The sequence below is a fragment of the Humulus lupulus genome, chromosome 7 (genome assembly GCF_963169125.1).
Source record: "Humulus lupulus chromosome 7, drHumLupu1.1, whole genome shotgun sequence".
Classification (NCBI taxonomy): Eukaryota; Viridiplantae; Streptophyta; class Magnoliopsida; order Rosales; family Cannabaceae; genus Humulus; species Humulus lupulus.
Window position 1 is genome coordinate 184,696,873 of NC_084799.1, and position 14,081 is coordinate 184,710,953.

Sequence of the window (14,081 nt, forward strand, 5' to 3'; positions counted from 1 at the left end):
GAGCCTAGCTTGTTGAGCTCAGTGGGAGTTTTGTTATTTATGTATTGAACATGCTAGTATTTTGTATGGATTGCTTATAGCTTGTGTTTTATTCTGAACATGCATAATGATAATTGAAGCTACTTCTTCTTGTTGCTATTACGTATATATGTTTATACTATTGTTCAACGAAGTGACAGGTACAAAAGAAGATGAATGCGCATAGTCTCAATCAATTGTACCTCATGCATGTTTGGTTTGATAGTTAATGGTTGTTATGATATTTACAGGGCCAAGTCATATGTAATATTTGTATCCTATCAGTATAATATTATGTATGATTTATTTGATTGCCATATTTGTGTTAGACAATATTATGGTTTGATTATATTGTCCAAGTGGGAGAATGTTAGAATTTTATATGGACTAATATAATTACAAACATAATTCCATTATCACAATCATTTTCTAGAGTGCCTACGAATAGTTAAAGACCATAATGGGATGGTTAATATTAATCTAATTCCAATTGAGGCACATGGTAGCACCCTAAAGACTATAGGTTGACCCATTAAACCATAGTCCACCATATCTAATAATATAAGCCCAATAGGCCCAATATACCCCTTAGGGTAAGAAGGCATACGAGACATATATATAGAACATATATGCTATTGGGTGAAGATAAGCATGTGGTTTTGGTAAGGGTTGCTCTCCATAAGTTTTCTCTTGTATTGCTATTTTCTAATCATCTTTGTGTACATCGTGAGAGATTCAAAGATGAACATTGGAGACTCAATGTCAGGTATGTTTTATCTCTATATCTACAATTCAATACCTTAAATAAAGTTTGATCTTGCAGATTACATGAGCATGGTTTATTGTTATTGATTTCAGAATTGATAATGTTATAATGCTCATATGTTAGAAATATTAACAAAAAGTTTATTTTATTTATTTTTGAAAATATGGTACATAGAGTTTGTACATGATATACGTTGTGACGTTATAGTCGAATGAGCATATTCTTGAATATAATGATCTTATTCCCATTTCCCATCAGGGTAAACATTGAACCAAACAACAAATTATTAAATATCGAACTCAAAACAACTGTATACAACAAGAGTGATTGACATTGTAATATCCATCTCTAGTTAACCTCACATATTTGGTAACCAAACTAATAAACGCGTCCAAATCTCGTAAATCAATAGCTTCAGCCACTGTTATATATGTATATATAGGCCATTTTATAATACAAACCTAACCACACCAAAGAAAAAAAAAATCAATTAATTCACCAAAACGATAATGGCCCGAACAGTTTTTCTAGAATTTTTCTCAGTATTACTTTTTTCATTTGCCATTATACAAATAACAAAGGCTGGAGACCCCGATATACTTACGGACTTTGTAGTGCCGCCAAACTTGAGTGCAACAAACACAACAGGATCATTCTTCACTTAAACTGCTCTCAGAACCCTAATGGGAGCTTTAACCTTCAATGTCACCAAAGTAAGTATGGCTGAGTTCCCGGCGCTCAACGGCCAAAGCGTCGGTTACGCTGTTCTTCAGTACCCGGCCGGCACGACTAACCCGCCCCACGTTCACCCTCGCTCTGCTGAACTCCTTTTCCTCTTTGATGGAAGTCTCGAAGTAGGTTTTGTCGACACCACCAATAAGCTCTACACACAGACTCTGCAAGCTGGTGATATTTTTGTGTTTCCAAAAGGTTTGGTGCACTTTCAGTACAACGCTGATCCTCAGGCATCTGCCTTTGCAGTTTCGGCGTTCGGAAGCGCCAACGCCGGTACATCATCACTTCCGAAGGCTTTGTTCGCTACTGACATTGACGACGACGTTTTGGCTATCTCTTTCAAGACTGATGTTGACACCATTCAAAAGCTCAAGGCTGGTCTTGCTTCCAAGCCCTGAGAAATATCACTGATATATATATTGGATTGTCTTATGTATTGGGTGGTTTCCGTTGTTGAATAATTGTTGCTTTTAGTTTGATATAAGAAGTATTTTTACGAATAATAATACACCAGTTTGAACACAAATCTCGGGAAACTTTTCTTTTTATTTTTTTTTTAAAAACGAAAATCTCGTGAAACTTGATTTTACGAGGAGAATCTTGATTTTAGGAGTAGTATTTGAATTCTTGCCTTCATTTCTTTAATGGAAACGATTATTTTTCCTTGCCTTTATTTTTATTTATTTTTTATTGTTTTCTAACCTCATTAATTTTAAAATATTTTAAATAAGGTAATAAAACTAAAACAAATATAATAAAGTCATGTTAGGTAAATAAATTGAAAAAATAATAAAAGATTCATTATAATTTATAATCACATATTTTAAAATTTTATATTGAAATATTTAAATTACTCAATCAATTATTAACTGTCTATAATTTATCCAAACATAAATGTAATTGCTAAACAAGGCATATATATATATATATATATTTTCTTATTTTGTTTAGTTTATTTTAATCAGAAATTACTTATTTTAATTATTGTGGCCATTAATTAAAAAAAATATATTTATGTATAAATTTTTGTTTGCTTTAAATTCACTTCTACAAAAATATCATTTAACTTCCGATTTTTAGGCTAATAGAATTCGGTTCTTGCTAAAATAGGACTGAAGTCTATCCATGCGAAGTTAAAAACCTTACAAAATAGACTTCGGTTATCCTTTAACTTCAGTTTTTATGTAATAACCAAAGTTAAAGGGTTCCAGCGTGGGTATTTAAACCCTTTAACTTCGGTTATTACATAAAAATCAAAGTTAAAGGTTACCCTTAAACTTTAGTTTTTATGTAATAATCGAAGTTAGAGGGCTATTTATTAAAAAAAATAATTTTGTAATAACCTAATTATGTATATTTTTGTTTTGTAATAATCGAAATATATATCTTTTGTGTTATATTATATAACCAAAATTTTCTTTTAGATTTAATATTTAGAAATCCAATTTAGTTTAATATAAATAATATTTTATTTCTTTTACTATAACATTATTGTGATTTAATTAATCATTTACATAAATAAAATTCATCAAGTTTGTAATCTTATAAAAACATTGATATACTAAACATTAGTTGTTTTGTCTAAAAAAAAAAAGACATAATATTCATACAAATTGACATAATTATAAGTAGTTATAAAACTAAATTCACCTAATAATAAATAAAAGTTGTCATTCTTGCTAACCATTCATGTTGTATTCTGAGGAGGTCATCGATCTCATTGTACACATTTTTTCCATCAAACTGTAAAATTGAAAAATAAAAATTAATGAGCATACTAATTATTTTATAGTTTATCTTAAGCCAAAATAAATTATAAAAATATAAACAAACCTACTTTATATTTTAGGACTCTCACCGCATTTGCTGCCCTTACAAGATCCCTGATCTATTTTAATACATAGAAACCACATTTATGAATCTTTGGTTGTTTTGGGCACTGAATATTGAAGATCTTTGTAAACTTCCCAATCATGGAATTTGAAGAAGTCTTTTCGTATGCCCTATATTAAGAAATTAAAGATGTAAAAAATTCAATAATTTAAACTTGAAAATTTAAGAAACATAATTTTAAAAATAATATTTACCTCATCATCAATGCATCAATTTGTGGAGGTCGTTCGTGTACTTTTAATGGGTTCAGATATATGACATTTCCCTATAGCATAGCGATCCTTAGCATCCAATGTTTACTAAAATAATAATTAAATGATTATGTGAAAAAGTAGTTAAAGTAGTTTTATGTAGTTCTTACCTCACGTTCCAAGGAATAAAGTTCATTTGTCCTAGTCTATCTATTGTCATCAACCAATTGACCATAATTGAAGTTGTATGCTCCACATCTTGTGCATTGTTTGTACATAGAAGCTCAGTATCAAAGAACTTGAAATATACACATGTATTTTTGTAAAGGCTCTCCTAAATGCATCTCCAAAAATTTCTCAAGTATTAAATATTTTTTCAAAATTTCAGCAGAGTTTTCCCTATAAATAGGACTACTCAAATTTGTTAACATTTAATTTATAGCTAAAATGCTCCACAGTTAACAGAGGAAATAAACAGAATCATGTCAAGTTTATCATAAATTAATAATTAAGTTGAAGTTGAAGGGATACCTCATGCCAAAAAGCATGGCTGAGCCTCCAATATTATCCAAAGTTGCTACTTGCACTACATCTTCTAAAGTGATGAAGATGGACTCGTGACCCATAAATGATTGGTCAACGGGAATTACTATGACTCCTGTAGTTCTTTTAATCAAACAATATTCATTCACAATAAATCTAAGACTAATGTGGATGCGATTCATTATATGATCATTGAATTGTTGGGGTTCTATTTCAGCTTCTCCTACATTGATGTGAGATCCAACTAATGACAAGTGTGGACTAGGCATGGATTTTTGTTTCGCCTTGGACGCACTCACTACACTAAAATACCCCTTATGTGTCAGTCAAACGCATCAGTCAACACTTGACTGACGTCGTTGACCGAGAATCAGCATTTGTGGCAATTGAGCACTGCCAAAAATGCAGGGGCATTTGTGTCAGGGATAAAACCGACACTGTTAATTGGCGAAGTTTGCGTCAATGGCCAACTGACGCCGTTAACACACTGTTTGCGTCAGTGGGCAACTGACGCAAACACACCGTTAGCGTTAATTGCCCATTGACGCAAACGGTTTTCCCAGTAATAAATCCCAACCATCGTCTCTAAGCCCCTCATTCTCCCAAATTCAAAAACATAGATTTTCTCCCAACAACCAACGATGCCTCAAACTTTCTTAACCCATCCTGGTGAGTTTTTTTTAAGGTTAAATTGCTGACTATAATATGTTTATAGTTTTTTTTAATTTTTGTATAGATATTTTATTTTGAATATTATTGTTTGAAAAAGCAAAACCCAAAAACCCTCCACTTGATTTTTTTCTCTAACTGGGTTCATAGGGGTCATGTGGGTGGCTGGGGACGCGAGGGTCGTGGGGGGAGGCTGGGGTCGCTGGGGTTGAGCGGTGGCTAGTTGGAGACTGGGTACATGGGAGCTGGGGTCGCATAGGGTGGCTGGGGGCTGAGAACACAGGGTCAGGGTTCATAGCATTTGCGTCAGTGCCCAATTGCCACAAACGTGGCATTTGTGGCAGTGCTCAAATGACGCAAATGCTAGGTTTTGCATTAGTTGAGCATAGTCACAAATGCCACGTTTGTGACAGTTGGGCAATGACGCAAATGCCAGACTGGTTTGCGTCATGGGATTCTGCGTCAGTTTCAAAACTGTGGCAGTTAGAAACTATCACTAATGACAGTTTTTTGTAGTAATGATTTATTTACATTGCAGGGTTCATTTGTAGGGGATCATGTATAATATCATTTAAATCATTAGTACTATATACATATATAACAAATTAGTTAAGTGAAGAATTATTTTTTACCTGATGAGTCATAATCAAATGCTTGGGCCAATGAAGGAATGTATCAGTTGTATCACTAAGATATCGTACTTCACCAACTACAATTGTGATTTTGGCATTCTCCTACATAAAATTGATGAACAAAACTCGCGAGACCGAATCATCCAGTTGAACTTATGAATTGAAATAGGGCCCACTGAATCAATGATGCACCCTCAATCACACTACTACAAAAAAGGCTTTGTAGGACTCGCGTGGAGCGAGTCCTCTATTTGAGAGCCTTAAAAACCGAAGTTTTTTAGGACTCACGTTGTGAGTCCTAAAAGAATGTTTTGAGGACTCGCATTGCGAGTCCTGAAAAGGTTTATTTTTTATTTTTAAAAAATTACTTGGTGGGTTTTGAATCCTGCGACGGGGCTCAGGCGACGGTGGCAGCGTCACCATTCAAAGGTGGTGGTTTGGAAAACAATCTATTGGATTGTAAAGCCCAAGAAGCAAGGAGTATGGTGGTGGTGGTGGTTCAAGGTGGCTGGAATATGCTCGAAAAGTTTGGGAGAAACCAATGAACGACTGAACTTCAAGTGGCCCATTGAGGGCCTTAGGCCGCGCGTGAGGTCTCCAACTTCGGGATCGGGGGTTTCGGGTCACGGCGCTTCCAATGGTCCGGCGCGTGGCGGTGGCCAGAGACATGACGGCGGCTGTTCGGCCATGGCAGTGATGACGCAAGGTGAGAGAGGGAGAGAGAGAAGGAACTTCAAGTGCCTCGTTGAGGGCCTTAGGCCTCACGTGAGATCTCCAAATTTGGGGGTCGGGGGTTTCGGGGGACGACGCTTCCAATGGTCCGACGCGTGGCAGTGGCCGGAGATGGGACGGCGGCCGTTCAGCCATGGCAGTGACAACGCAAGGTGAGAGAGGGAGAGAGAGAAGGAACTTCGGGAGATAGAGAGAGAGGGAACCGAGGAAAGAGAGAGAAAATGGGATGAGTGATTTTTTTTTTGTTTTTTTAATAATTAATAATAAAACTTTTGTTAAAAAAATTTGGAGGGAATTTGAAATTTTTTAAACTTCAAACTTTTGTGAGTCCTAAAAAGTCCAGGAGGTGTTTGTTTAAAAAAAAATCCAACTTTTAGGACACACATAGTTTTAAAAAGTCCAGGAGGCTTTTTTAGGACTCACATTTAGGTGAGTGTCCTAAAAATGTGTCATAAAAAGGTGTTTTTGTAGTAGTGTCACTACGTTGTGAACATTATCTGAACATACTTTCACAACGTTGTTATGTTGTGGAGGGAACTAATACCTAACAGGCTGAAATTATTCTTCAATGTTCTTTTCATAAATTTATTCTACTTCAGTGTCCTCATTATGCTCTTCATTCTCATTCTACTCTGATTGTCTAGCTCTTTCTCTCTTCAACTCTTCAATTTCTTTTGTGAGTCGAGCATTCTCGTTTTCTTTATGAGACACAACATCTGGCACTTACCTTTTTCTTTTCTTCCAAATAATTCATAAATTTTAGCACTAAACATACAAAATAATCAACCAAGTTAATCATTTCAGTTAAGTAAATTCAAAGCTAACACGCATTAAGAAGTATCACACTCAGCAGGTGGAACACGACCTGAGTGCTCAAGTGTCCCTAATTCTTGAGTCAAGATATCATCTCGACCCTTAACTACAATTTCACCACGACTAACGTTTTCTTTCAATTCCTCTTATTCAACACACCATTAATCAATAAAATTAATAATTTATAAAAATTGAAGTTATTTTAATAATTGTTGCATTACTTTAGATCACTTACTATCTTCTCTTGAATCCGCATGTCCAATTATGTGACAAGAACCTTTTTTTTTCACAAGCTATTTGCCAAAACTTCATGGCATTCTACATTTTGCACACCTTGTTCTTTTTTATACAACATACAACATCATCTCTTGACTTTGTGTGAAATCATTTTCTCCCAAGAGACATGCAATTCAACGCATCCGACACTTTATGATTTTGTTCTCCCAACTTTGTAAGAATGGTATTCTTCAACCACCTAATAAATGTGTTACAATGTTCATCTATAATCCATTTCTATTTATTTTTAACCTTGTTTGGAATGATTGATTGTAATAACTCTATATGCTCACTACAAATAAACATTGATGGTTTACAATTTAAACAATAAATAAATGAGATTGTAACAAATGAGTGTTAAAATTTATTGAAATATATGACTTACATTATATATGATTGAACCTCTGGATTGTTGTCCAGTACAACTAATTGAGCTTAATCTAATTCTGTCTTAGATATGGTCACCACTGTTCCTCTCCCCCGTAAACCTTTATCAGCATCTGAGTTATTTTGTGGTTTGCTGATTCTGATTTCCTCGACTCCAACCATGTAGTGTGAACAAAATTTGATTGCCTCTTCTGATATATAACACTCAACCATACTAGCTTCTGGACGATAGTGATTACGCACAAAACCTTTCAACCCCTGTATATTCCTTTCAAATGGATACATCCATCACCCAAACTAGCCCACCCAATTTCGCTTCTCTTACTAGATGATCCATTAAGTGTATTATGATGTCAAAGAAAGATGGTGGAAAACATATTTCAAGGATGCATATAAAGTAATGACTATCTCATCATGCAATGTAACGCCCTGGATAACCAAGATTGTTACACTGTGTGTTTAAAATAGTGCAAGACTTGTTAATCAAGTCATTTAAACAAAGTGTAAATTCAATGTCATCATCAGATTAGGAATAAAAGATTTTGGTCACAAACAGGCTATTTTCATTAAAAATGACAGTTTAATACATGGAAACTCAAAACAGGATTTAGACGTCCTAGTTACAACAACTTCCAAGAGTTACAAATAATTCAAGCCACTCTAATGGCAAAATATACATTTTAGGTTTCCGTCCCTGTATAATTCCTCGACCGTGGCGGCCGAGCAGCTGACAATGTACACCTCGCCCCCAGAGCTCTCCTACTCATGGTTGATTCAGCCTACCCTTGCCTTTACCTGCACCATGTAGCACCCGTGAGCCGAGGCCCAGCAAGAAAGCATGATAACATAGCAAGATCAACATCATCTATCAAATATTTCACAATGCACAACCAGGAATTTAGCATTTCATAACATTTATCCAATCAGTGATATCACACAACAGATTAATAGTTTGTCATCCAAACAGCCAACAAATCACGTCCATAACATCATATTCACGGTCATAATCAACAATTCATCACATCATCAAATGATATTCAGGGTCAGCGCCCTTAGTCGCACCCTCTATTTAATACACTGTCTTCGGCTCTCTTGGGCCGCCCCCAATGTAATACTCACTGACTCTGGCCAGCTTAACCGAGCTCAGTGATAGATAAGCTGCCTCAGCTACCAGTGGCCGAGCCGTGCCCTGTGCGCAAATATTGATTCCGACTCTCTTAGGCTGGTCATCGCATGTCCCATGGCATAATAATACCATCTCATGACATGATATACAAGTGTAGGGAGCTCTTAGTCCCATCGTGTCCACATGGTTAATCACATTCACATAACAATGCATACAATCATAGGGAACACTTAGTCCCAACCTAGCCACATAATCAGGTGCAGCTTTCTTACCTTTGGCTTTCAAACGAGCTAGTTATAAGCGATGCTCCTTGAGCGCGATCCGATCCCCGAGCCCTAGCTTAGCACCTAGTCACAACCAAGATAAAGGATACCATTAACAATCTTAAATGAGCTTCTAAACCAAGTTCTAGTCCTCGGAACATTGAACTTCACCAAATATGGTAAAAGACTCAACCCCGAGCACCCTAGGTTAAATTCCCAAGCCTAAATTCCCAAAATCCCAAAATCCCTTAAGCGCCACGGCATGGCCCCTGACAGAACCCTTCATGGGCACAAAAACAGGTAAGGGCCGCAACATTGCTTGGACCATGCCGCGAGCCGCCCTCCTTCCTCAGCGTGCAACAACTTCGAAGGACCGCGACTCACCAAGAACCATGCCGCGGCCCGACCCTTCGAACCCAGAAAAAACCACCATGTTCAATCTCTAAACCTCACCTTAAGCCATCCCAAAGCCCCCAACTCAAAACCAATTAATAATAACAACATTAGAATGATTTAGACAACATAACCCAACAAAAAATCCAGTCTAAGACTCACCAAAATCCCAATTCCAACCTCTGAAATTTCAAACCCACAGAACTCAAAACCAGCCATGAAAACTCTCAAATTCAACCATCAAACTTCAAATTAATCCTTACCTCAGCTGTAGAATCGTTTCTCCAAGAGTCCCCTGACCTATCTTCAAAGTTTCAAGCCTCAATTTCCACCTTAAACACAAAAATCACAGATATTTAAAACTAAGCCATTTCTCTAAATTCCTAACCTCAGAAACGAAAAATTCAAAGCTTACCTTGGCTCTATCTCAGTCCTTGATTAGTTCTTGAGCTAATCCTCTAGCTTATCCCCTTCAATTCCCAGAAATTAGCTGGTTTCCCTTTGCAAAATCAGAGTTTTTCTTCCTTAAGAGGGAAAGGAAAGAGAGAGAAGGGAGAGAAGGCTGAAAGGTCGGTTTACATTTTTTATCTAGTATTTTCTAAGTCTTTCCAAGTATATCCTTAGGTTGTTAGACTAATCCCAAAACTTGGGGTACCGGAAACGTCCCCGAGGGCAAAATAGTAAAATTCCCCAGTACACCCGCCTAAACATTCTAACCTAAAATATATCTCCATATATTTATTTTCATCACCCGATAGCCCAAATCACTACACGATACCTAAAGTACCCCTGACTCGCCCAAAGTCAAGCATTAAGCCCCGTTGTGACTTTCTTGCTGTCTAGCTCCCTAGGATCGCCCCAAGTTACCGGCTGCATATTTATCCACATAATAATGTGGTTCTCACATATTTATCACACACAGTTATGTTTATGCCCTCACAGGCCAAAATTACGATTAAGCCCTTACTAGTCGAACAGGGCCAGCATGCTCACCCAATACTCATAAACATGCCTTCTCACACTATTGATTCACATAACCTCCAATTATGCCCTCTCGGCACACTAATCAAGGTCCTTAAGCCTTATTAGTAATTTTGGGTCGTTACATGCAATGCATCCAACTTCTTCATTTCTAATTCTTTTCTGCATAATTGATTAAAAATGATGCAAACATTTGTCACACAATCCTGAATTATTTTTTGTAAGACTGATCGAATGGAAATCAGAAATAATTGTTGCATTAACATGTGGAAATCGTTAGATTTCATTCCCATTAACCTCAAATCCTCCATAGACTTCAAGTTTTGAATTTTAGATGAATATCCATCAGGCACTTTCATCTTCGCAAGTGATTTACATACAACTTGTTTCTCTTCTCTAGACAACGTAAAACAAGCCGGAGGTAAATATGTATCTTTCTCTTTAGGTGCCAAACGATGTCTTATGCCCATCTCAAGAAGATCTAAACGACTAGACAAACCATCCTTAGTTTTGCCAGGAATATCAAGTAAGGTACCGATCATACGTTCACACAGATTTTTTTCTATGTGCATGACATCCAAACAATGTCGAACCAATAAATCTTTCCAGTATGGAAGAAGAAGAAAAAATTAATATTCTTTGAAAGCATCCATTAACATTCTTATTTTTTTGTGTCTTTCCATAATTAAATTCTATTTTTTCTACTTCACCAATAATTTTTTCCCTTGATAGTGGCAAAGGAGCAACATTTCGTTCTTTAGTACCAACAAATCCTTTCTTTTCATTTCTATCACGATGAATTAGAGGCAAGTAGCGTCTATGACCCATATAACACATTTTGTGTCCATTTGATAGGCGATGAGCCCAAATGTTGGTGCAGAAAATTGGACAACCTTCGTATCCTTTTGTGCTCAACCCTAATAAATTACCATATGCTGGGAAGTCACTAACAGTCCACAACAACACAACTTTCAAATTAAATAATTACAAAAAGATACATAATACAACCTACTTTCATAACGTAAGCTCATAACATATCATATCAGATCAGATCAAATTCATTACATAATCATACACTTTATTTGAAAATATATCATAACAAATAAAGCAAGCAAGTTCTAGGAGGCAACCGGTAAAGCACAAACTAGTAAATCCTCTTGTATGAGGTAAACAGGAACTCTACTCCAAGAATAACCTCAACACACACGTTAACAACCTTATGTTTTCATACAACGTACCACTACATATACATGCAGTCCATCTCATAACATAATAACTTATTCACCTCATAACATAATTGTTCATACACCACTACAACAAATTTTCTCAAATATTACATTAAAATATAACATAATTTTAGAAGTGATATTGATAGGAGACACGGGAAAAAAAATTTAGGCAGCAAATGAAACACTTTTTGCTGCCTGAAATTGACAAAAGAGAACAACAAATGAAAAAAAAAACTTATCCCTAATCTCTCAGTGCATCTTTACCAGCGTGCCTCTCTCTCTCTCAAATCCCTAATCTCTACCAGCGTGCCTCTCTCTCTCTATGGTAAATCCTCTCTCTCAAATCCCTAATCTCTACCAGCGTGCCTCTCTCTCTCTCAAATCCCTAATCTCTACCAGTCTTTCTCTCATTGCATTCAGTCTCAGTGCCTTTAGTCTCAAATCCCTAATCCCTAATCTCTCAGTGCATTCAGTCTTTCTCTCATTCGCTATCTCACATTCTCTCGGCTTTCTAACCCTCGCGTCGTTGAACCACACCACAACAACACCCCTGCTGAAGCCTCCCTCACGCCGGTACTCACACAACTGAAGCACACCACGACCACGCCCGTGCTGTAGTCGTTGTCTCTCATCCCCCCCTCTCTATTTATCTCTCCTGCTGGCTTTGAGCAAGAACTGGAGACCTCCGTTTGTCTCTGTGAGGTATAACTTTTTTTTTTTCAGATTTCAATTTAATATCAAGAAACCATTTTGAATATTATCAATATATATATGCTTGTGTTGGAATTATTTCTAAAATCCCGACTTTCATATATATAGGCTCGTTTGTCTCTCGAGAGAGCTGTGTTTGTGAGAACTAGTTTTGTAACCAAGTAATTTTAGTTGTGTTCTCTTAATTTCTCTGTTATTTTTCATTTCTGCTTTCATGCTACTTCTTTTGTGTTAAATCTAAGTGTTTTAAATCATGGATTTGGAGTAGTTATTCCTCACAATGTGCCTTAGAGTTTAGTTGTTGGGGCATGTGGGAAATTTTTCATGTTCTGTATGTCACAGTGTGCCTTAGAGTTTAGTTGCTTTTCCTTAGTTTGAATGCCTCCATGCACGACTAATATGAAGGGTTAAGTAAGGTATATACTTATTCAAACTACTGGATAGATTGAGATTCTTGACTCACTTTGGAATTAATTCACCGAAAGTAAATGAAACTTTTAGGTAAATGAAGAGTAATTTTAAAATCAATTAATTAATAAATTTATTAACCATATAACTATTGAGTATTCTCTTGCCGCAACACTTAGTCAATACTTTACTATTTGTATTTGTTAGTGTCTTTAGTTCTATTAGTATTACTGTTTGGTTTGTTAATATAGACTCTTCCTGTAACTGATTGTAGTTAGTCTCTACCATGGTTAGAATTGCTTGTGTTGGTCTTTTTGTAGTTACCTCTCCTTTAGTCCTTTTTGCTGTATTTTTTTTTTTATGAAGTTAGGATTGTCTAGATTTGATTTATGCATGTTCTATTATCTGATTTTATTAAGCTTTTGTTATAAGTGTGATCTGAAGCTCTACTATCTTAAAGTTAAACTATGATTATTTGCATATCAGTTTTTGCAATTGTATTTCATTTGCATATTTTAGGTTCTTGATCACAGAAGTGAAAAGAAATGAAATTAGATTTAAATTTTGCATGTTTTGTAAATTTTTTCTTCTATTTTATTACTTATTTTTTTGCCTGAAATACTATGTTTTGCACACTACCTTTATGTCTTTTTTTGTAATGATGAAATGGAGATCATTGGCACTTGTCTAATTGAGGATACAACCAAATTGGATTGTGAGAATTTGGCCATTTGATAATTGAAAATTCGCTTCCATATGCAGGCAATTTATTCATTCATTTAAGGTTGAATATATAAGAGTTTTCTCCTAATTAATTGCTTATAAAGATATATTCTGATAGCATACTATCAGCATTATTACAAATGAGAAAATTAATAACTGATCACAGCTGTAAAATACGGATGTAATATCACCTAAAATCAATGATAATTTCAACATTAAGTAATAGCAAAGTTTTATGCAAAATGTATTGTGTAGAAATATTCTTGTCCTCTATATTTTACATTTCTGAATTGCATTTCAAAAGTTCTCTACATTTATTTTTCCTTCTTTGCATAATGGTTCTTAGATGGTTTTAAAAATTTTCCTTTTCAAGGTTGGCGCTAATCATTTTTTAGGGGGGGCATGATTTCTATTATTCCTCTTTAATGGGGAATGTCTATGCTACCTAATTAAATGCTTATTTATTTATTTTTAAATTTTAATTAGTCTATTTCATGGTTTTACTTCTTAGCTATTTTGAGGGCACATTGGTTTTTAAAGTCAGTCGATTCGGTGCCAGCTACTTTATTGGCTGCGATCAACACCCAAAATG

General features: G+C 35.6%; 1 pseudogene; it reads left to right on the forward strand.

The window, feature by feature from the left end:
- Nucleotides 1-1,293: 1,293 nt before the first annotated feature.
- LOC133790028 (germin-like protein 9-3) lies at nucleotides 1,294-1,917 on the forward strand (annotated as a pseudogene).
- The last annotated feature ends 12,164 nt before the right edge of the window (nucleotides 1,918-14,081 follow it).